Consider the following 23,488-nt stretch of genomic DNA (forward strand, 5'->3'; position numbering starts at 1 on the left):
ATATAGCATAAACATCTTCAGACTTAGGATCACAACATCATATTTTTCTTTAAATCTGGTTATCTTGTTCCATTTCAGGATATATCCATCCTATGTCTTTTGAGTTTAGGAGTAATAGATTGCTTGTTGTTGGTTCTATTCATAACGTTTTGCAATTATTTTCTACTCAAAAATGGAACTGAATTTCAAAAACATCAGAAAAATGGTTTATACTTCTAAAATCTTGAAGATTGAGCTTTGGGGATATGACCAACTTTATGTGCAATAGTTTCTTCAGGAGTAAAATTCAAGGAGAGGTCTATAAAGTTCAGAAGAATTTTCTTGTCGAGCCCATACTTTACATTTACAAAGAATATCTGGGACATTAAAAAAAATAAGGCATGTAGTTGCTAATGGAGGCAACTACCTGTCTGTTGTACCCCGCACCAGTCACTGACCGCTCCTGCCAGAGATTCAGCTGCTCCATGTCAAGAAAGCAGCAGTTTGTCTTCCTGTTGACAGGGCGAGACAACTGATGTCATGCTGATTGACAGCCAGCTTCTCCAGTTAGGCAGCTGAGAGATGAAGGTCAATCAGCATGACACCAGTAGTCCCACCCTGTCATCAGGAAGAAAAACTGCCGCTCTGTTAAAGTGACATCAGCGGATATGTGCAGCAGGAGAAAGAGAACTTTTCTTGTAAGGTTAGATGGCAGGGTACACATGGTACTGTGCTGAAATACATTCTGATCCACAAACTTCACCTCCCATTTCAGATCCTATGTTAACTAACTAAGGAGTGCCACTTTTTAATACCAAATATAATCAGTTGTCATTTGTGCCCACGTAAGGATCACAGGATGCCTGCAAAGCCTATCTCCATGGAAACTATCTATAAAAATACTAAAAGGAAAAAAATAGATATTGTGAAAAAAAGATCTTTAGTAGAAAAACAAGCAAAATGTTGTGTGACAAAGAGACTTATGGGTGCTTTCACATCTGTTCGGTGGCCCCTTCAGGGCTTCTGTCTGAAACCCCTCGCTAAACAGGATTCGGACATATGAGAACACGCAGCCTACTATGTCTGAGTGTTTGCCTCTGGTAGGTGTACACGCTCAAAATGATGCACGGCAAAGTGCACATACACTTTGCCAGCACCATTATAGTCTATGGGTCCGTCGGTGCATACGTCCAAATCCTGTTTTGCGGGGGTTCAGACTTTACACCGATGCGGCCACTAAACTGGTGACGTAATGACATACGTCCAAATCCCGTTTTGCGGGGGGTTCAGACGTTACCCTGATGGGGCCACTAAACAGGTGACATAATGCAATGTGAAAGCACCCTTAGACCGAGCAACACAAGGACTGGAAATTACGTCACTGAAAATCTGTTCTGTGGTCTGATGAGTTGAATTGTGAGATTTTTGGTTTCAGGAACATTCAAACATTTAATTATTCTTTAATTATCCATTTTGAGAAATTTGAGAAAAGGTGAGGATGGACACTTCTGAGCATAATGTGATTAAGCACCTTCAACTCCAAAACGTATCCAAGTGTGGAAGAGTTAAACTCTATGGTACTCCATCATAAGGGAACCTGGTGGATACATTGTGTTTGCCTTTGTTTCCATGTTTGCACTTTATGATTTATTTCATTATCATCTATTGTAAAAAAAAATAAATGCATGTAAGTATATTTAGAGTTTTTGTTCTTTTTCTAACCAGAGATTTTATTTTACTTTGAGCATCATATAAGTTGCATCCTTGAAAAATCCTGTTTTTCCCAGAATTACCTTCAGAAGTTTCCATGGTTACCAAGGACGGGAAGTTTAAGCATCGCTGGCTGAAATCCAAGCTATAATATAGCAGTTACTTCTGAGCTCTTTGTTGTAGGATGAAGTAATCTATCCATTCCAAAAGCAATCACACTAAAATGTTCCTCCATTCAGGTGCCTAATGGCATCGCTCTAATGGGGTGGAAGGGAATTGTTTTGGAATAGTCGTAGAGTTCACGTTCTTTAGACATATTATCACAACGCTCTCGCTTTACATGTAGATTGGAAATTTAGAAAATGTAGCATTAGCTATAAAGCTGTATCGAAGAAGAGCTGTGCACTGTACATAATGTATAGGGTGATATATGTCGGAGTTTCAGTGATTAGTCGGAATGAACCCCCCTGGTGCTACTTGACACCACCATGTACCGTTGTGGTCAATTAACAACTGGTAGATTTGGTGTAGAAAATTCTACAACTAAAAATTAGTTCCAAAAGAAAGAACATGCAGAGATTTCTACAAAAAAAACACAGACCCTTATCAGTAAGGACCCTCATTATCCAAGGATTCCATGTGGCATAGGCAAAGGGTTATAGAGGTTATCCTCCCAGACGATAAGAGACTACTAGGGCATCAATTTCCTATAAGGACTTCAAGGAGGACCTCCCTCCGTAAATTGCTAACTGTATTGGATCTCACCAATATTTTCTTTGGATATAGCCCATCTTGGAAAAAAAGATCGAGCATGATCTAATATTGGGATCGAACTGAGCCATAAAAGTCAATGAGTCCGTGGAAAACATCGGACCTCACTCGGATGACACCTGAAGGCAGTTTGATTTCCATACTTTGACAGAAAGAAGAAGATGGAGACATTTTTTTCTCCATCGTCTCCTCATCCCAGAGAAGTGGACGGCATTATTCTGGCACTCTGTTAAGAGTTTGCTCAGAGTATAATTTGTATAATTTGCTCTATTCTCTCGGATGAGAGAATCTCCGACGGTTTGAACCTGCCCTTACTTTTACTCTTGGTTCGGCAAATCTCAAAAAAAGTGGTGAAGGAAGACCTGTTTTGAAGAAATTTTAAAATGTTGGCATGTGTCGGGAGATGTTTATGCTCTGCGCGCCTGTATGTTGCCACCCAATGATCATGATGTTGTTTAAGGATTTTGCTAGCGAGCTGAGATCACGTGTTGGGTTAGCGTCATGACAAATTGGTGGAAAGGTTTTGGTGGATACATTTGTATCACGCAGGCACTATGTTGTACTCTATTATAGTTTGCAGGTTATTACCCTGCACGTCCAGAAGTAGGAGCCTGTCCTTTCACCCCTTAGATTTTTTTGTAAGAAGCTTTTCCTGCTTCATTTAAATCTTCTCCACTTTCGGCTTCCCCCCCCCCCGGGTCATTATTGACAAGCTTCAAGTCTACAACTACCGAATACCTTGTCGCCATCACCTCTAATCCTAGTGATTGGCTACAGTGGTGATTTGAGTTGTCGACATGACATCAATGCTGCAGCCCAAAACACAGAGGCAGCCGGCACCGAACCCAGAAAGTACTCGCAATGTTCAATATTTTTAGATATTTTAGTTCATATTGGGTCCACTTTACTGAAAATGAAAATCCATTTTATTGAAATTCTGAAAGATCAGGAAGGATGATTGTAAAGCTGATATTCTGGAAGCAATCGGATTATTGATTAATCATTATTATTATTGCTCACAGAGGTTCTAATAGTACAATAGATGTAGCAATAGTAGCCTTAGTGACAGTAGTCATTATACCTGTTGTAGAGGAATCCGCAAAAGCAGCAGTAACAGTAACACTAATAATGATAAAGTAACAATAGTATCACCTGTAATTCTGGTATTCAGGGATAAGCGGACCCATGGAAGTTTGGGTTCTGTTATCCGAACTTGAACCAGAATCTGAATCCCATTGAAAATAATGGAAATCCAAACTTTGGGTCTGGAAAAAAATCTCTCTCCCCCGGAACTCGGAACTTTGCAACGGGAGAAGTCCGTGTTCGAGTTCGCTCATCTCTACTTGTGTTATCATTGTTTTTTAGAAGTGTGCAGATACTATGTATTATGCAGTGCTTTTCAGAAAATGTTTATTCATTCACATCTGTCTGGTCCCCGGTAGATTTCCCATACCTAATTCCCCTATCACAGACACACAAGTCAAATTAACCTAGAAGCCAATTAGCCGGCAGTACGAGCGAGCTCGGAGATTTGTATCGTCAGTGAGGTCTAGAACACAGATCTGTAATTCACATTTATCAATAAATAAACATCTGCCTCCATATGTTACATTTGCTCTTATGAATGTCTATAGCGTTGTATGACCAGCCCACAGTTTAAACTCCATTGATTTCTATGGGAAGCGCGTGGATCTGTATTAAATACAGTATTGCTGACATTTCATCCATTGCACTTTTATGCCGTGCTAATGAAAGAAAGCCAGGTCGTGCTGCATGCCTACAAACCCTAGGAAGACCAATAGGCACATGTTGCCAAAATTGAAATTTAACTCTTTAACTGCAAAAAATAATGTGTGCAGCTAAACGGACTTTTCTTTCTTGCCTTTCCCAGTTTAGAGTCATAATATCCATAACTTTTTTTAATAGAAAACATCAACATAGTTGTATGAAGTCTTAATTTTTTCTTAAAAAAAAACTTTAGTTTAGTTTAGTGTTGGTTCGGCCTGTGGCTCACTATTAGTGTTTCTGCCTCCCATACAGCAAATCCTGGAGTTTGAGACCTCACAAGTAGAAATGACACTATATGTAAGAATACAGCAGTGTTCTTTGTAGTTTCATATACTTTCTAGAAGGATGAAAGTGTAGAAGTCACTTGTCCACTCTTCTCCAGTCAGCCCTGGGCCCAACCTTGATGGATTTGGATGTACCCTTGTCGTTGACCACAAATACATTTTTGTCAGTCAATCTCGGGGTAAAAACTGACAACTTCTATGGAGACAAATATATTGTTAGAAAGGGACAAATTGAGCAGATGTCCCAGAGAGGCCCATAAGGTCCCTGAACTTATCATTGACCACCAAGAAAAATTGCAATTTGCCAAATTACTACACCAATTCTCCAGAGATAAATATTTAAGTCCGGATTGTCAGTATTTTTGGCTGTGTTTCTATAAAAACAACCATGCATGGATAAAGGAAGATCTAGGTGACGTTCCCACACCACATAATGACAATGTCCATGGATAGAACATAATCAGGGATCGCAAAAGTAGCATAGCAAAGTAAAGGATTGATCCTTTTTGTTTACCCTTTTGTAACTCATTTTTTTTATTGCTACTGTTTTGTGTCTACAGCCTCAATGGGCGTCCATGATACCGCGTATTCTGATCCATAAATCATGCGTTAGTTTGTCCACTTTTTTCCAAAACATTTTTTTGGGGAAAAGATGGAGTAAAGTGAAACATGACTACACAAAGATAGTTTGTAGTCTGTAACCATAGTGACAGAGAGGTCTGCAAAAGAACGCAAAGAGATAAATATATTATTCCGACGTGTTAACAAAATTGTATCATCATTTTTTACTTTAGATACATTTTAACAATTTTTTTAAAAAAAGGATCTTAAATGTTGAGGATAATCTGCAGTCGTGAAAATATAGATGTTATGATGAATTAAAAAATGACAAAAAAAAAATATAAAAAAATCAGATTTATAAAGTATGGGAAATGTTGTCTGGCATGTACACTGGAGCTTACAGTCTAATTTACCCCGTAATCAGTCAGACAAACGCACACAATCAATTTCAATTAAGTTAATTTGAATACAAATGGAAGGATCTGGAATAAATCGATAGCAGCTCTTTGCAGATTCACGACCCTCACTTTGACCTCACACAACAGCAGCTTGGTTGACAGTTTTGCTGCTACGGTTCCTCGTTACTGGGACATCAGATTTATGATTTTTCACCCGTCACATGGATGTGTATTTAGAACCAAATCTGTTTTTTGAAATGTGATTTTTTTTTGTGAATTCAGGGGGCTTAAAGGGGGTATTCGGGACTTTACAAAAAACTAAAAATGTATCCATGTACCAACAGCCCGGTAATTGCAATTTACCTGCCCGTTGTGCCCCGCGCCATTATCACAGACCGCTCCTGCCTGGGATTCAGCTGCCTCCGCTGATGCAATGGGGCAAACCTTCTGAGGTCATTTTGATTGACAGCCGGATCCCCCAGTTAGACAGTGGGAATCCAGCTGTCAATCAAAATGAATCCGAAAGTCCTGCCCCGTAGACAGAGCGGACCGAAAAAGAAGCCCCTGCTCTACAGACGTGATGTCAGCAGAGGCGTCCGAATCCCCGGCAGGAGCATCTGTGAGCGCCCTGTGCTGGGGGAGAACGGCGCCGGGCACAACAAGCAGGTAAGTTGCTATTACCTGCCTGTCAGTGCTTTGATACATTTTTTTTTTTTGGATACCGCCTTTAAACTTAATATTTAAACTTGCTCCTAACTGGGCAAAAAGTTTGCAGAAACATTTTGCACCAAAATATTGCTACTTTTGGCACTTTTATGGCAGTTTCGGGCAGGTACACCAACTTTTAGCCAGCAGGGAATGTGCAAAAAATGCATCATAGTTTTTGGCAATGAAAGTGGCAATCATTACAACAGTATAAATTGGGGTCTTACTCTTAGTACTTACGACTTAAGTAGTGAATTAAGTAATAAAGTCTCAATGTTGCCAAAGAGGATGATCGTCTTTGCAGTTGATCAACTGGCACTAGGGTCCATTTCTTATTGGATGATTCACAATTAACCCATTAGATTTTTGAGATGATTTGTGCTGTGTGTATGACAACAGCAATGAAGAATGCACTGCAATTAAAAGTGGATGGATACTGCGTAGAAGTAGTATTTATGCACTGTTTAGCGGCATTATTTAGGCTGTTTCGCATAGGCATGGCACAGAAGTATTAGTTGGCATTGTATGGCAGAATAAAGATATTGACAGTCATAAATTGCATCTGTTTTATAAGTTGCTTTGAGAGCAAGTAACAATGGCAAGTGGCAGCCCCTGCTCAGCTTTGTCCAGTGGCCATTTTTCTATAACTCTGTCAATGGGTAAAACTACTCCCTTAACTCCTCTTAAAAAGTTATCATTATACACAAACAAATTTTAGGGGATATCCACCTTGGATGATTTTATTTTTCGCTTAAATTAATGTATTTCAGGTTAAAAATAATTTTTCTAATTTGGTTTCATTAAAATTTTTGCAGCATTTGGCCTTTACGGTCTCCTTTTTTCACGTGCACTCAACTGTGAGTGGTAATATGAATTAAGAGGAGCCCAGAATAAAGAAAGATAAAAGAGTTACAAGCTCCTCATCAGACCATCATGGCGGGCTCACTGACGGATTCTCAGTTAGCTCATTCTGCAGCCAGTAACAGAAAATGCAGCACACAGGCTACAGGAGGCAAATGGTGCAAAAAGACATTCAACTGCAAGAATCATTTTTAGCTCTAGATACATACATTTATGGGGGAAAAAAGTCACCTATAGTGGACAATCCCTTTAAGGATGAATTTTCTTATATATTATTTTCTAGCTAACATATATAGTTAAAAAATACACAAATTTTGGTGGAGAGCTTTAAAAGGAATAAGTCAGTACTTTCTTGCCATGTAATCTGAGATCAGCATGATATAGGTTAAGAGACCCTGAATCTAGAAATGCGTCACTTACTGGGCGGCTGGGTGCAGTTTTGATAGAATCCCTGTTTTCTTCGATATAAATGTAGCCCAAATATAACCCAGCCCACACCCCTGATTAGCAGATTCCTGTGTATACTGTGCATAGGAAGAAAGGTGGGGGCGGGGCTAGACACATGATATCTTGTCCTGCAGTGATAATCTCCTGCTGATAAAACACTAATTGTATTGAAAACAACAACCCACAGCCTAGTAAGTGATACATCCCTGGAATTAAGGTCTCTGCTCCTACATCATGTTGCTCTCAGATTACATTGCAAAAACCTGCTGACAAATTCCCTTTAACATTTATTCACAGTTATGAAGACAGGCTGAATTTAGACTGTGTTTTGAAGCTCCTACTCCTTCTAAAATTGCATGCCGAAGTATAAAAATAAAATTTAGCATGTGGATATCATCCACGACCTCGGCTCATTTTGCCAGAATTGTAAATTGTATAATAAAAAGATTTTGTTTCCATGGTACCATAGCACGTTCATTATATAATGGAATGTTAGGCTAATGGTGAATCGTGTTAATATCATCACTTACCATTTGAAATATATTACGGGGCGAAAATAAATGCCATTTTGAGCTATTTTTTACCGATAAAGAACAATAACTGTGCAAAATGTAACACATCCCCCCTGGTGGAAGTCGTATAGTGGTGGAGAATCTTCACTCGCTCAGGACCTTCTCACTAATTCACCTTCGTTGGAAGAATCATGTATTTGGGGGTTTACTAGTAAATGATTTAGGATCACTCCAATCTTTTGTATTAAGTTGGAAAAAGGATAGTTACCTTATGGAACAAGATAATCACTAATCTTCTGAACAAAAACAAGTCTACCGAATTTACAGAGGAGCTAAAGGGATCGGCTTGGCTTCGTTAAAGTTCTAACTTGGACCCAACAATGAGATTTCTCAGGTCATTAAATGAACTATTCCTGGTTGGTTGGATGAATTTATTCCTTATAGACAATTCCTTAGGGTCACCCCATCTTGGACATTTATGGCATAATTACAGAATAAGATAAGAGTTTGGTAAGTTGCTTCTTGTGATGTCCGCTATGGAGCGTTGACCATGGATATGAAGCTTTCTCCATTTTTTCCATGAGAGTTCTGAAAAATTCCAAGCATGAGCACTTCATATGGGCGGACGGCCATCTCTTCAGTGGAAGAAGATTATATAACACAACCTTATTCTGGAGATGGTGGGACACTCAACTAGTAGATGTCTAAATTATATTTTGAGGATATTCCATTTTGGTCTGAGAACAGACTCAAGTCCTTGAAGCCAACGCTAAGTTTATTCCATAGGTGTTCGAGATGGGAAAACTTCTTCAACACCACAAACCATTCTCAAGCACAAGCCACTTCCTTGATATTGCCATGGAAAGTTGTGAGAAATGAATGGATGAGCAGGTAATACAAAGACAACAGAATGAAAATGTATCTTTATAGAGGACAAATGGAAGGCTGCATGAAATAGGGGACCACTCTCCAATTCATCCAGGATGGGAGACATCCAGTTGGTGCAAACTTTTAAGCAATTACTCAAGTTCCTCCCTAAAATGAGAGATGGTTGATTTTATTCGAGCAGAATTGAACTCTACAAAGATTTTTGTAATCTACTACTATTAGTGTGAATTTAGAAAAGTGGTCACCAACTTTGGCCACCATCTTGCTAAACAGTATAGGGCCTGCAAAGTGTTAAAATGAAAACCATACCCACCTCACGGTTCACCTCTTCAGCCACTCTCGCTCCTCCCTGCCCGCTGGCCAGTCCTATGCTCCTGTTGGGTTGCATCTCTGACCTGGTTTGAGGCCACAAGCAAGCCCAAGAGTTCACTGAACCTGCATAGCTATTTTGGGGCTTGTTTGCAGCCAGTAGCTTTGGCTTAGATTGAGCACTAAACCGGAGATGCAACGGAGGCGCGGCCGACTGGACAGTGGGAAGGGAGCATCGGGAGAGCCTGGAAAGGTGAGCAGTAAGGGGAAAATAAGATTTTTTTTTAATCTTAAATGTATTATGCCCTGAGGTCTGCAGAGACCACAGAATATAATAAGAGGCATTATATTCATAGAAAATAACTTTGTTTCAAATCAAATGTCTTCAAAATCCGTTCAAATAGGCAAATTCAAATTTTGCCAGATTTGCTCATCTCTACCCAATACCATACTCAGTGAAAAATTAATCAGTGTGATAAAAGAAAATTACCTTGTAAAGGTTCAGATATTTTTTTCTGCCATGTACATAATAACCTGCATCTTTTTCTCCTCTACAGAAATACTTTTCAGTTCCGGCAGACACTTTACTGGAGTGCACAGCGGGAGGACTACGCCTGGCATGCGAGAAGGCTTACCCTACCTTGTTCCAGTGAACTTTACAGCAGATCTACTCTTGTTCTTCACTTTTCTGCTTGATGATATTTTTTTCTCTAAACTCATGCATGTTTTCTCTGTAGCAAAAAATAACACTACTGACAAGGTGAACGCAAAGCTTTCTTCATAGTCAAGCAGAATATGTAACAAAAGCAGAAGCCTTCATGCAGCTCTAAGGGCTTTTTACTTCATCATAGCAGATCACTATGCCCAAAATGCCACCTACATTGCTCCAATTTCTGTACTAAGCTAAAAGCGGGAACAGACACGTGTGTAGCTACAATATATGTAGAGCTGGGTTGCAAAAGTAGCAGTTGCACCTCAGTCCTTGTTCTAAGGGGATCACAAATCTCCCCAAACTTACACATACATATCTAAGCACAGGATTAGATGGATTTCAACCAGTGAAATTGCTAGCATTGGTAATGGGGGTCTTTTGTAGAGTGTCTTAGATCTCATGTGACAATGATCGCCAAAAAGACCACCTCGGACAGACTTGGCTTAAGCCACTCAGTCTGGCAGATTCCAGAGGAACCCCAGCCTTCAAAGTTTAAACCCCGTAGACGTAGGGCTGTTGTCCAGTGAAGCGAGGGTAGGGCTGTTGTCTGATGAAGCGAGGGTAGGGCTGCTGTCTGGTGAAGCAAGGGTAGGGTTGCTGTCTGGTGAAGCGAAGGTAGGGCTGCTGTCTGGTGAACCAAGGGTAGGGCTGCTGTCTGGTGAAGCGAAGGTAGGGCTGCTGTCTGGTGAAGCGAGGGTAGGGCTGCTGTCTGGTGAAGTGAGGGTAGGGCTGCTGTCTGGTGCAGCAAAGGTAGGGCTGCTGTCTGGTGAAGCAAGGGTAGGGCTGCTGTCTGGTGAAGCAAGGGTGGGGCTGCTGTCTAATGAAGTGAGGGTAGGGCTGCTGTCTGGTGAAGCAAGGGTAGGGCTGCTGTCCAGTGAAGAGAAGGTAGGGCTGCTGTCTGGTGAACCGAAGGTAGGGCTGCTGTCTGGTGAACCGAGGGTAGGGCTGCTGTCTGGTGAAGTGAGGGTAGGGCTGCTGTCTGTTGAAGCGAGGGTAGGGCTGCTGTCTGGTAAAGCAAGGGTAGGGCTGCTGTCTGGTGAAGTGAGCATAGGGCTGCTGTCTGGTGAAGTGAGGGTAGGGCTGCTGTCTGGTGAAGCGAGGGTAGGGCTGCTGTCTGGTGAATCGAGGGTAGGGCTGCTGTCTGGTGAAGTGAGGGTAGGGCTGCTGTCTTGTGAAGCGAGGGTAGGGCTGCTGTCTGGTGAAGCGAGGGTAGGGCTGCTGTCTGGTGAAGTGAGGGTAGGGCTGCTGTCTGGTGAAACGAGGGTAGGGCTGCTGTCTGCTGAAGCGAAGGTAGGGCTGCTGTCTGGTGAAGCGAGGGTAGGGCTGCTGTCTGGTGAAGCAAGGGTAGGGCTGCTGTCTGATGAAGTGAGGGTAGGGCTGCTGTTTGGAGAAGTGTTTCCAGAAGGAAGGGTCATACATTATAAGCTCATCCATAAAGGTATCAACATAAAACCAAAAAAAGCACAAAATGGATCTCAGAGCAATATTAAAAAAATAATTTGGATTGATGATTATAGCAAGACAATTTCATCATCATATAAATACCATATACAGTTAGGTCCATATATATTTGGACAGAGACAACATTTTTCTCATTTTGGTTATAGACATTACCACAATTTAATTTTAAACAAAACAATTCAGATGCAGTTGAAGTTCAGACTTTTAGCTTTCATTTGAGGGTATCCATATTAAAATTGGATGAAGAGTTTAGGAGTTTCAGCTCCTTAACCTGTGCCACCCTGTTTTTTAAAGGGACCAAAAGTAATTGGACAATTGACTCCAAGGCTATTTCATGGACAGGTGTGGGCAATCCCTTCATTATGTCATTCTCAACTAAGCAGATAAAAGGCCTGGGGTTGATTTGAGGTGTGGTGCTTGCATTTGGAAGGTTTTCCTATGAAGTAAACATGCGGTCAAAAGTGCTCTCCATGAAGGTGAAACAAGCCATTCTTAAGCTGTGAAAACAGAGAAAAAACCCATCTAAGAAATTGCTACAATATTAGGAGTGGCAAAATGTACAGTTTGGTACATCCTGAGAAGGAAAGAAAGCACTGGTGATCTCATCAATGCAAAAAGACCTGGGCGCCCACGGAAGACAACAGTAGTGGATGATCACAGAATAATCTCCATGGTGAAGAGAAACCCCTTCACAACAGCCAACCAAGTGACCAACACTCTCCCGGAGGTCGGCGTATCAATATCCAAATCTATCATAAAGAGAAGACTGCATGAAAGTAAATACAGAGGGTTCACTGCACGGTGCAAGCCACTCATAAGTGTCAAGAATAAAAAGGCTAGACTGGACTTTGCTAAAAAACATCTAAAAAAGCCAGCACAGTTCAGGAAGAACATTCTTTGGACAGATGAAACCAAGATCAACCTCTACCAGAATGATTGAAAGAGAAAAGTATGGCGAAGGCGTGGTCCAGCTCATGATCCAAAGCATACCACATCATCTGTAAAACATGTTGGAGGCAGTGTGATGGCTTGGGCATGCATGGCTGCCAGTGGCACTGGGTCACTAGTGTTTATTGATGATATGACACAGGACAGAAGCAGCCGAATGAATTCTGAGGTATTCAGAGCCATAGTGTGTGCTCAGATCCAGCCAAATGCAGCCAAACTGATTGGTCGTCGTTTCATACTACAGATGGACAATGACCCAAAACATGAAGCCAAAGCAACCCAGGAGTCTATTAAAGCAAAGAAGTGGAATATTCTTGAATGGCCAAGTCAGTCACCTGATCTCAACCCAATTGAGCATGCATTTCACTTGTTAAAGACTAAACTTCAGACAGAAAGGCCCACAAACAAACAGCAACTGAAAACCACCGCAGTGAATGCCTGGCAGAGCATCAAAAAGGAGGAAACACAGCGTCTGGTGATGTCCATGAGTTCAAGACTTCAGGCAGTCATTGCCAACAAAGGGTTTTCAACCAAGTACTAGAAATGAACATTTTATTTAAAATTATTGAATCTGTCCAATTACTTTTGGTCCCTTTAAAAACAGGGTGGCACATGTTAAGGAGCTGAAACTCCTAAACCCTTCATCCAATTTTAATGTGGATACCCTCAAATGAAAGCTGAAAGTCTGAACTTCAACTGCATCTGAATTGTTTTGTTTAAAATTCATTGTGGTAATGTCTATAACCAAAATGAGAAAAATGTTGTCTCTGTCCAAATATATATGGACCTAACTGTATACTCGAGTATAAGCCGAGATTTTCAGCCCAAATTTTTGGGCTGAAAGTGCCCCTCTTGGCTTATACTCGAGTCACGGTCGGCGGTGGGGTCGGCGGGTGAGGGGGAGAGAGCGTGTCGCATACTCACCTAGTCCCGGCGCTCCTGATGCTCCCCCTGCCCGTCCCACGGTCTTCGGTGCCGCAGCTCGTCCCCTGTTCAGCGGCACATGGTACCGCTCATTAGAGAAATGAATATGGACTCCACTCCCATAGGGGTGGAGCTGCAAATTCATTCCTCTAATCAGCGGTAACAGTGACCGCTGACAGAGGAAGAGGCTGCGGCACCCGGAGACTAGCTTTCCGGGGGAAGGAGCCAGGGATGCCGGGAGCAGGTAAGTATCTCATAGTTACCTGTCCGCGTTCCACACGCCGAGCGCCGCTCTGTCTTCGCGTCCTCTAGCTCTGACTGTTCAGGTCAGAGGGCGGGATGACGCATATAGTGTGCGCGCCGCCCTCTGCCTGATCAGTCAGTGCGGAGAGACGCCGAGACTGGACGCTGAGGAGCTGCAAGCAAGAGAGGTGAGTATGTGTTTTTTTTTTTTTATTGCAGCAGCAGCATTGTACTGTATATTGCTCAGATTTATGTGGAGTATCTATGGGGCAACGGTGCAGAGCATTATATATATGGCACAGCTTTATGTGGAGCATCTATGGGGCCATAACCAAAGGTGCAGAGCATTATATATGGCACAGCTATCTATGGGGCCATAATCAAAGGTGCAGAGCATTATATATGGCACAGCTATCTATGGGGCCATAATCAAAGGTGCAGAGCATTGTATATGGCACAGCTATCTATGGGGCCATAATCAAAGGTGCAGAGCATTATATATGGCACAGCTATCTATGGGGCCATAATCAAAGGTGCAGAGCATTGTATATGGCACAGCTATCTATGGGGCCATAATCAAAGGTGCAGAGCATTGTATATGGCACAGCTATCTATGGGGCCATAATCAAAGGTGCAGAGCATTGTATATGGCACAGCTATCTATGGGGCCATAATCAAAGGTGCAGAGTATTGTATATGGCACAGCTTTCTATGGAGCATCTATGGGGCCATAATCAAAGGTGCAAAGCATTGTATATGGCACAGCTATCTATGGGGCCATAATCAAAGGTGCAGAGCATTATATATGGCACAGCTATCTATGGGGCCATAATCAAAGGTGCAGAGCATTGTATATGGCACAGCTATCTATGGGGCCATAATCAAAGGTGCAGAGCATTATATATGGCACAGCTATCTATGGGGCCATAATCAAAGGTGCAGAGCATTGTATATGGCACAGCTATCTATGGGGCCATAATCAAAGGTGCAGAGCATTGTATATGGCACAGCTATCTATGGGGCCATAATCAAAGGTGCAGAGCATTGTATATGGCACAGCTATCTATGGGGCCATAATCAAAGGTGCAGAGCATTATATATGGCACAGCTATCTATGGGGCCATAATCAAAGGTGCAGAGCATTGTATATGGCACAGCTATCTATGGGGCCATAATCAAAGGTGCAGAGCATTGTATATGGCACAGCTATCTATGGGGCCATAATCAAAGGTGCAGAGCATTGTATATGGCACAGCTATCTATGGGGCCATAATCAAAGGTGCAGAGTATTGTATATGGCACAGCTTTCTATGGAGCATCTATGGGGCCATAATCAAAGGTGCAGAGCATTGTATATGGCACAGCTTTCTATGGGGCCATAATTAAAGGTGCAGAGCATTGTATATGGCACAGCTATCTATGGGGCCATAATCAAAGGTGCAGAGCATTGTATATGGCACAGTTATCTATGGGGCCATAATCAAAGGTGCAGAGCATTGTATATGGCACAGCTTTCTATGGAGCATCTATGGGGCCATAATCAAAGGTGCAGAGCATTGTATATGGCACAGCTTTCTATGGGGCCATAATTAAAGGTGCAGAGCATTGTATATGGCACAGCTATCTATGGGGCCATAATCAAAGGTGCAGAGCATTGTATATGGCACAGTTATCTATGGGGCCATAATCAAAGGTGCAGAGCATTGTATATGGCACAGCTTTCTATGGAGCATCTATGGGGCCATAATCAAAGGTGCAGAGCATTGTATATGGCACAGCTTTCTATGGGGCCATAATCAAAGGTGCAGAGCATTGTATATGGCACAGCTTTCTATGGGGCCATAATCAAAGGTGCAGAGCATTGTATATGGCACAGCTTTCTATGGAGCATCTATGGGGCCATAATGAACTGTGCAGAGCATTGTATATGGCACAGCTTTCTATGGAGCATCTATGGGGCCATAATGAACTGTGCAGAGCATTATATATGGCACAGCTTTATGTGGAGCGTCTATGGGGCCATAATGAACAGTGCAGAGCATTATATGTGGCACAGCTTTATGTCGAGCATCTATGGGGCCATAATGAACAGTATGGAGCATCTATTTTTAGTTTTGAAATTCACCGGTAGCTGCTGCATTTTCCACCCTAGGCTTATACTCGAGTCAATACGTTTTCCCAGTTTTTTGTGGCAAAATAAGGGGGTCGGCTTATACTCGGGTCAGCTTATACTCGAGTATATATGGTAGATAAATAAATAGAAACAAAACACAAAAAAGAGTATAGCGACACCTTGATGCCAAGTCCAAAAACAGTTGGTATGCTTGAAAAGGTATAGTTAAACCACAGACATGTACATGTGCACATATAACTAATATAGGGGGCCCCCGAGGAAGCAACATTCCGAAACGGGCATTGGGGTCTGTCTTCCACGTCCTCCATTGAGGTTGGTCTATTATGGGTGTCTGTTCTTTACCATTGTCAATATGATTTACTGCACATTGCATATGGGTTTATAGTTTATTGCAATTTGAGCTGATTAAGCCGTTTCTATCTTGGACTATATTAATGGTTGGGCTTCTCGTTATATGATTATTCTTATTTGGATGCCTGTTTGCACTATGCACTTGTCACTTTACGTCTTGGGGCCCTTATGAATTGTCAGAGATAATCTTTAAATAGCCTTTACCATGTGAACTTCTTTTATTATATTTATTATATGTATATGTATACACATATATAGTCTTTAATTCGGCTGCCCCCTATAGGAGTTATATGTGCACATGTACATGTCTGTGGTTTAACTATACCTTTTCAAGCATACCAACTGTTTTTGGACATGGCACCAAGGTGTCGCTATACTCTTTTTTGTGTTTTGTTTCTATTTATTTATCTATTTATGTGATGATAAAATTGTCTGGCTATAATCATCAATAAAAATGTCTTTTTTAATATTGCTCCGAGATCCATTTTTTGCTTAATGTGGTTTTTGTTTGGAGAAGTGAATTAAAGTCAAGAGAATAGTCAGGTCAGAACCGGGATGTCGATGTAGGAACACAATTGTAAGGAAGGAAAATAGTCAAAAAACTAGTCAAGGTCAAAAGTCAGGAGTGTCCACTGGGGAAATAGCAAGGCACAAGTTAGACAGAAGCCAGTTACACTATAACTGGCAGTGGACAGCAGGATCTCAGGAGCTTAAATAGACTGTAGCCAACTTAGCTCACACAGCAGTCAACTCTATATCTCATGGGCTGGATGGAACGACAAGTCCTAGAGGACAGAAAACTATAACTATCACCTTGCATTGCCCACAAGGAGAGCATGGCACCGCCTTTCGACAGTAACAGAGGCAGGAAGGTCAGGCACCGATACAGATGTCATAGCCACAGTATCTTCATCTCTTCCCTCTGGTTCCAAAAGTATCAAGGAATTCACAACACATCAACAACCTTGTACAACTGATTAGTGTCTGGGGGACAACAAGTTTTTGCTTAACCCCAGGTAAGAGTTGGTATACTGATCCATCTTTATGGATATGTTCTGGGCAAAACGGATACACCGTCCGTGACAGACGTGTCCATGATTACTGTATATTTTTCATTGGTGACAACTTTATGGGGTATAATTGGATATATTCAATGCTCTCACATTGGGTAAGACGACTGATAAATCCAGAATTGACAAGCTGGTTACATATTTTGTGTCCTTGCTAAAAAAATAAAAATAAAAATAAAAAGAGGAAAAAATGAAAAACAAGACACAAGGCCCAGCTAAGCGTTCTGATTTTAGGATGAAAAATGAATGAAATGGCATTTCCATTGGTGAAATGGAGCCGAGGAGATGGGGTCAGTGAGTGTGACAAAGTTTACAGACATGACAGACTGGGACACATAAATGAGGCAGGAGCCTTGAGCAGAAACCAAGATTAATTTTGTGCCAGATCCCTCGGACTGGGAGACAGATTCCCAGACGGAGCTCTCTGCATTTTCCTTTGCAAAGCAACTAGAATTTAATGACTTTTTTTTTAATACCTACTTGGTTATTTACTGAAGCCTCTGGGCTGTGAAGCCGAGGTCAAACAGGAGCAAAAGACTCCGCTCAGACTTTTTTTTATTTCTTTTTATAAATGTTCTGATATGTTTTGCTTTGGGTTTGACAAAGAGGTTGGGACTCGGGAATGACGAGAGAATTATCCTAACACTATAAGGCAGGCGTGATTCGGTTTTTGATAGTAATCATGAAGGAAATTACAAAAAGTGATAAACTCATTCGGATATAAAAGGGATTGTCTGGGGTTGTTACAGAAATGGGCCAAGTGCAGATACTTTCATGTACGGCACTTGACCTCATACGAGTCGCTGGCTGCAGAAATCACAGAATTGATGGTAATGATGTTACCTCGACAGGACTGGGGAAAATTACAGATCTGCAGACAGTTAGATAGGTTTTGCTACATTAACATATTTTCAGTGGTTCCATTATTTTTTAATATTCCCTTTAGGTTGAGAATTGTCGTTTTTTTAAATAGAATGTCTCATCATTACAACCACTTTTTTTTCCATTTGCCGTATTGAAGTGCATGGAAGTCATGAAGGCGATCTCTCGCATAGACCTCCGTGTATAAGTCTGATTTGGGCTAAACAGCAGTGCAGGTCCGCCATGGTCCAAACTCCTACGTTTCTGTCTTTAGAGTGGGAGTCAATGTAGATTTACATAACATGCTACATAATGTAGCAACCGGCAAAATAGTGAGTGCAGCTCTGGAGTATAATACAGGCTATAACTCAGGATCAGTAATGTAATGTATGTACACAGTGACTGCACCAGCAGAATAGTGAGTGCAGCTCTGGAGTATAATACAGGATGTAACTCAGGATCAGTAATGTAATGTATGTACACAGTGACTGCACCAGCAGAATAGTGAGTGCAGCTCTGGAGTATAATACAGGATGTAACTCAGGATCAGTAATGTAATGTATGTACACAGTGACTGCACCAGCAGAATAGCGAGTGCAGCTCTGGAGTATAATACAGGATGTAACTCAGGATCAGTAATGTAATGTATGTACACAGTGACTCCACCAGCAGAATAGCGAGTGCAGCTCTGGGGTATAATACAGGATGTAACTCAGGATCAGTAATGTAATGTGTGTACACAGTGACTGCACCAGCAGAACAGTGAGTGCAGCTCTGGGGTATAACACAGGATGTAACTCAGGATCAGTAATGTAATGTAAGTACACAGTGACTGCACCAGCAGAATAGTGAGTGCAGCTCTGGAGTATAACACAGGATGTAACTCAGGATCAGTAATGTAATGTGTGTACACAGTGACTGCACCAGCAGAATAGTGAGTGCAGCTCTGGGGTATAATACAGGATGTAACTCAGGATCAGTAATGTAATCTATGTACACAGTGACTGCACCAGCAGAATAGTGAGAGCAGCTCTGGAGTATAACACAGGATGTAACTAAGGATCAGTAATGTAATGTAAGTACACAGTGACTGCACCAGCAGAATAGTGAGTGCAGCTCTGGAGTATAATACAGGATGTAACTCAGGATCAGTAATGTAATGTATGTACACAGTGACTCCACCAGCAGAATAGCGAGTGCAGCTCTGGGGTATAATACAGGATGTAACTCAGGATCAGTAATGTAATGTGTGTACACAGTGACTGCACCAGCAGAATAGTGAGAGCAGCTCTGGAGTATAACACAGGATGTAACTCAGGATCAGTAATGTAATGTAAGTACACAGTGACTGCACCAGCAGAATAGTGAGTGCATCTCTGGGGTATAATACAGGATGTAACTCAGGATCAGTAAGGTAATGTATGTACACAGTAACTGCACCAGCAGAATAGTGAGTGCAGCTCTGGGGTATATTATAGCATCAGTACAGGATCAGTAATGTAATGTGTGTACACAGTGACTGCACCAGCACAATAGTGAGTGCAGCTCTGGGGTATAATACAGGATGTAACTCAGGATCAGTAATGTAATGTATGTACACAGTGACTGCTCCAGCAGAATAGTGAGTGCAGCTCTGGAGTATAATACAGGATGTAACTCAGGATCAGTAATGTAATGTGTGTACACAGTGACTGCACCAGCAGAACAGTGAGTGCAGCTCTGGGGTATATTACAGGATCAGTACAGGATCAGTAATGTAATGTGTGTACACAGTGACTGCACCAGCAGAATAGTGAGTGCAGCTCTGGGGAATAATACAGGATATAACTCAGGATCAGTAATGTAATGTATGTACACAGTGACTGCACCTGCAGAATAGTGAGTGCAGCTCTGGGGTATAATACAGGATGTAACTCAGGGTCAGTAATGTAATGTATGTACACAGTGACTGCACCAGCAGAATAGTGAGTGCAGCTCTGGGGTATAATACAGGATGTAACTCAGGATCAGTAATGTAATGTATGTACACAGTGACTGCACCAGCAGAATAGTGAGTGCAGCTCTGGGGTATAATACAGGATATAACTCAGGATCAGTAATGTAATGTATGTACACAGCAACTGCACCAGCAGAATAGTGAGTGCAGCTCTGGGGTATAATGCAGGATGTAACTCAGGATCAGTAATGTAATGTATGTACCCATTGACTGCACCAGCAGAATAGCGAGTGCAGCTCTTGAATATAATACAGGATTTAACTCAGGATCAGAGCTAAACTGATTCAAATATAGATTTGTGGAGAAAGATTTAGCATAACCGGTGTTTTATTCATTTAAATCCCTCCTTATTCTATTCTTTGCAGCTATGATTATTTTTCTACTCGGGGATTGACATTCTTCCTTGTAAAAGTGTTCATACAAAGGCAAAAGTCAATCACTGATTAGGAGCGCCCGCTTGCATAGAAAAAGCAGGGATTTAAGTGAATAAAATACAAGCTATACTGAATTTTCTCCTACACATACAGTATATACAGTGGGGAAAATAAGTATTTGATACGCTCCCTATTTTGCAAGTTTTCCCCACCTACAAAGAATGGAGAGGTTTGTAATTTTTATTGTAGGTGCACTTCAACTGTGTTCAACCGTGAGAGACAGAATCTAGAAAAAAAATCACATTATATGATTTTTACATAATTAAATTGTATTTTATTGCAGGAAATAAGTATGGTATTTCATCACCAACAAACCAGCAAGAATTCTGTCTCTCAAAACTCATTACCTGTATTAATTGCACCTGTTTGATCTCATTACCTGTATAAAAGACACCTGTCCACACACTCAATCACACTCCAATCTCTCCACCACGGCCAAGACTAAACAGCTGTCTAAGGACACCAGGGACAAAACTGTAGACCTGCACAAGACTGGGATGGACTACAGGACAATAGGCAAGCAGCTTGATGAGAAAGGCAATAACTGTTGGCACAATTATTAGAGAATTGAAGAAACACAAGATGACGGTCAACCTTCTCGGTCTGGGGCTCCATGCAAGATCTCATCTAGTGGAGAAAGGATCATTCTCAGAAAGGTCAAGAATCAGCACAGAACTACACAGGAGGACCTGGTCAATGATCTGAAGAGAGCTGGTACCACAGTTTCAAACATTACCGTTAGTACTCACACTACACCGGATTAAAATGCTGCAGGACACGCAAGGTGTCACTGTTCACACCAGCACATGTCCAGGCCCTTATGAAGTTCGCCAATGACTATCTGTATGTCCAGAGGAGGCATGGGAGAAGGTCATGTGGTCAGATGAGACCTAAATATTAACTTCACTCGTCGTGTTTGGAGGAAAAAGAAGAAGAATGAGTACAACCCCAAGAACACCGTCCCAACCATGAAGCATTGTGGGGGAAACATCATACTTTGGGGGTGATTTTCTGCAAAAGGGACAGGACGACTGCACCATATTAAAGGGAGGATGGATGGCTTCATGTATCGCAAGATTTTGACCAACAACCTCCTTCCCTCAGTAAGAGCATTGGAGATGGGTCACGGCTGAGTCTTCCGGCATGACAATAACCTGAAACACACAGCAAGCACAACTAAGGAGCGGCTCCGTAAGAAGCATTTCAAGGTCCTGGAGTGGCCCAGCCAGTCTCCAGACCTGAACCCAATAGAAAATCTCTGGAGGAGCTGAAACTCAATGTTGCCCAGTGACAGCCCTGAAACCTGAAAGATCTGGAGAAGATCTGTATGGAGGAGGGTGCCAAAATCCCGCCTGCAGTGTGTGCAAACTTGGTCAAGAACTACAGGAAACCACTGACCTCAGTAACTGAAAACAAAGGTTTCTGGACCAAATATTAAGTTCTGCTTTTCTATTGTATCTAATACTTATTTCTTGCAATAAAATGCAAATTGATTATGTAAATATCATACAATGGGATTTTCTGGATTTTATTTTAGATTCTGTCTCTCACAGTTGAAGTGTACCTACGATAAAAATTACAGACCTCTCCATTCTTTGTAGGTGGGAAAACTTGCCAAATTGTCAGTGTGTCAAATACTTATTTTCCCCACTGTATATATATGTATGTATATACACAGCCTTTGCTGGTCTATACTTTCCGCCACCTATGGGATTGCATTTTCAATATGACAAGTCCCTTTTAAAAAGAAGATGATTGTTGCTCAGCAGCGTTTGTGAATAATTAGAGGATGTCTCATGTAGACAATAAAACTAGAAAGACACCAAAGGCACGGACATTAAAGCAGAGCATTTTATTTTGTCCTCCATTGGTTCTCTGAATTAATGAACCTTGTTTGCAAGTCTCGCTGAACAGTCATAATTGGTTTAACCATTACACAAGCCTCTGATCTCAGCGCCGTACAATCATAGGCCCCTTCCAAAAAAACATCGAAGAAAAGGATCCTGACAAAAGCATTGAAAAGAAATGAGGCCCTGGGACAATGAAAACCGGATAATTCTTCTTCCGTTTTCTGCTCTGAAGATACTGTCCGGTTTCCATGTAATTGGGAAAGCTGAGAAGCAAACGACGGGACATTATTTTCAGCGATTTGCCATAATTTAGTTTCTTCGTTATTTAATGGAGTGGAAAAAAGGAACATGGCAGTAAAAAAAAACTTCACAAAAATGGAAAAATCCATGAAAAAACACTGAAAAAAACATTTAAAAAAATGCGCAGGAAACAATGGAAAAAAACAACACAAAAGATATTTCTAGAAAAAAAGACTCCAGAGTTCCCTGAAGCGTCTTCTGATTTAAAAGCTTATTGTTTTGGCCAGACTTTAAAAGATATTTTGTGCACATGGACCGTAAGGAGCACAAACTCTGTGGACAGACAAAACTCTCCAAATCCCCCTCAGAAATGTAACTTTTCACAAATGTGGAGATTCTGCTCAATTTCTAATCCAAAAACTCTGCGTAAAGACTCTGTTTGCACATACCCTGTGCACAGTTTTTGGAGAAGTTTTTTGGTTGTAGAAGAATTTTTGGTGTTTTTTTAAGGCTTTGGAAGTGGGTTTTTTTTTTTTTTTTTTAAAGTTTTTTTCCAGCCATCTGATTGTTCATGGACTAGGTCAGATTCCTTCAGGGAAACAGACTTGCATCTTATTTTTTTTCACAGCAAGTGTTTTTCAAGACTTGACAAGGAAACAACTCTCAAAAAACTAAGCATATGGCCATCAAAATGGTTTTACAATAAAGATGAATTGGAAAAGTCCTTCAAGTGTGGTTTAGATGTTCTTTTAGGCTGACCCACTCCAAAAAGTTATGAAAAACCTTTCTGTGCACTCAGAGGTTTTTTGAGCAGTTATTGAAGGAGACACTGAACTCTCCAAATCCTCTTTAAAGACCCAGAGTTGCCTCAAAGTGGTGTTTTAGGCTGTTTTAGAGCAGAAACTCATTATATTCTTCTAAAAAATTCCAAACTGTTCAAAAACTTGGAGTTTCAGCTCAGTTTCCTCTAAACGAAACTTCATTCAAATGACTCCATGCACACCTAGCTTAACAGACAGCATAATGGATGCATCCTGGTCCAAGTTCCTCA

The 23,488-nt window shown here is 41.3% G+C and overlaps 1 protein-coding gene and 1 long non-coding RNA gene across 13 annotated transcripts in view; one reads left to right on the plus strand and one right to left on the minus strand.

Annotated features, from left to right (window-relative positions):
* The window catches only part of LRRC4C (leucine rich repeat containing 4C), a 1,072,649-nt gene that overhangs the window by 10,412 nt on the left and 1,038,749 nt on the right, over positions 1–23,488 (minus strand). The window contains exon 1 of one of the 11 annotated variants that reach the window (XM_077287058.1): positions 407–537. The exons of the other annotated variants lie outside the window; for them this stretch is intronic. The gene's annotated coding sequence lies outside the window, so the exon portion shown is untranslated. Of the gene's footprint in view, positions 1–406; positions 538–23,488 lie in introns of those variants that run through there. 11 annotated transcript variants of the gene reach the window in all.
* LOC143806476 (uncharacterized) lies at positions 491–9,972 on the plus strand. 2 transcript variants are annotated; one of them, XR_013221472.1, is made up of 3 exons: positions 491–682; positions 8,803–8,907; positions 9,771–9,972. It is a non-coding gene; the product is annotated as an uncharacterized LOC143806476 (long non-coding RNA). The 2 variants fall into 2 exon arrangements; XR_013221473.1 differs by having other exon boundaries at positions 491–677.

The sequence above is a fragment of the Ranitomeya variabilis genome, chromosome 2 (genome assembly GCF_051348905.1).
Source record: "Ranitomeya variabilis isolate aRanVar5 chromosome 2, aRanVar5.hap1, whole genome shotgun sequence".
In the NCBI taxonomy this organism is placed as follows: domain Eukaryota; kingdom Metazoa; phylum Chordata; class Amphibia; order Anura; family Dendrobatidae; genus Ranitomeya; species Ranitomeya variabilis.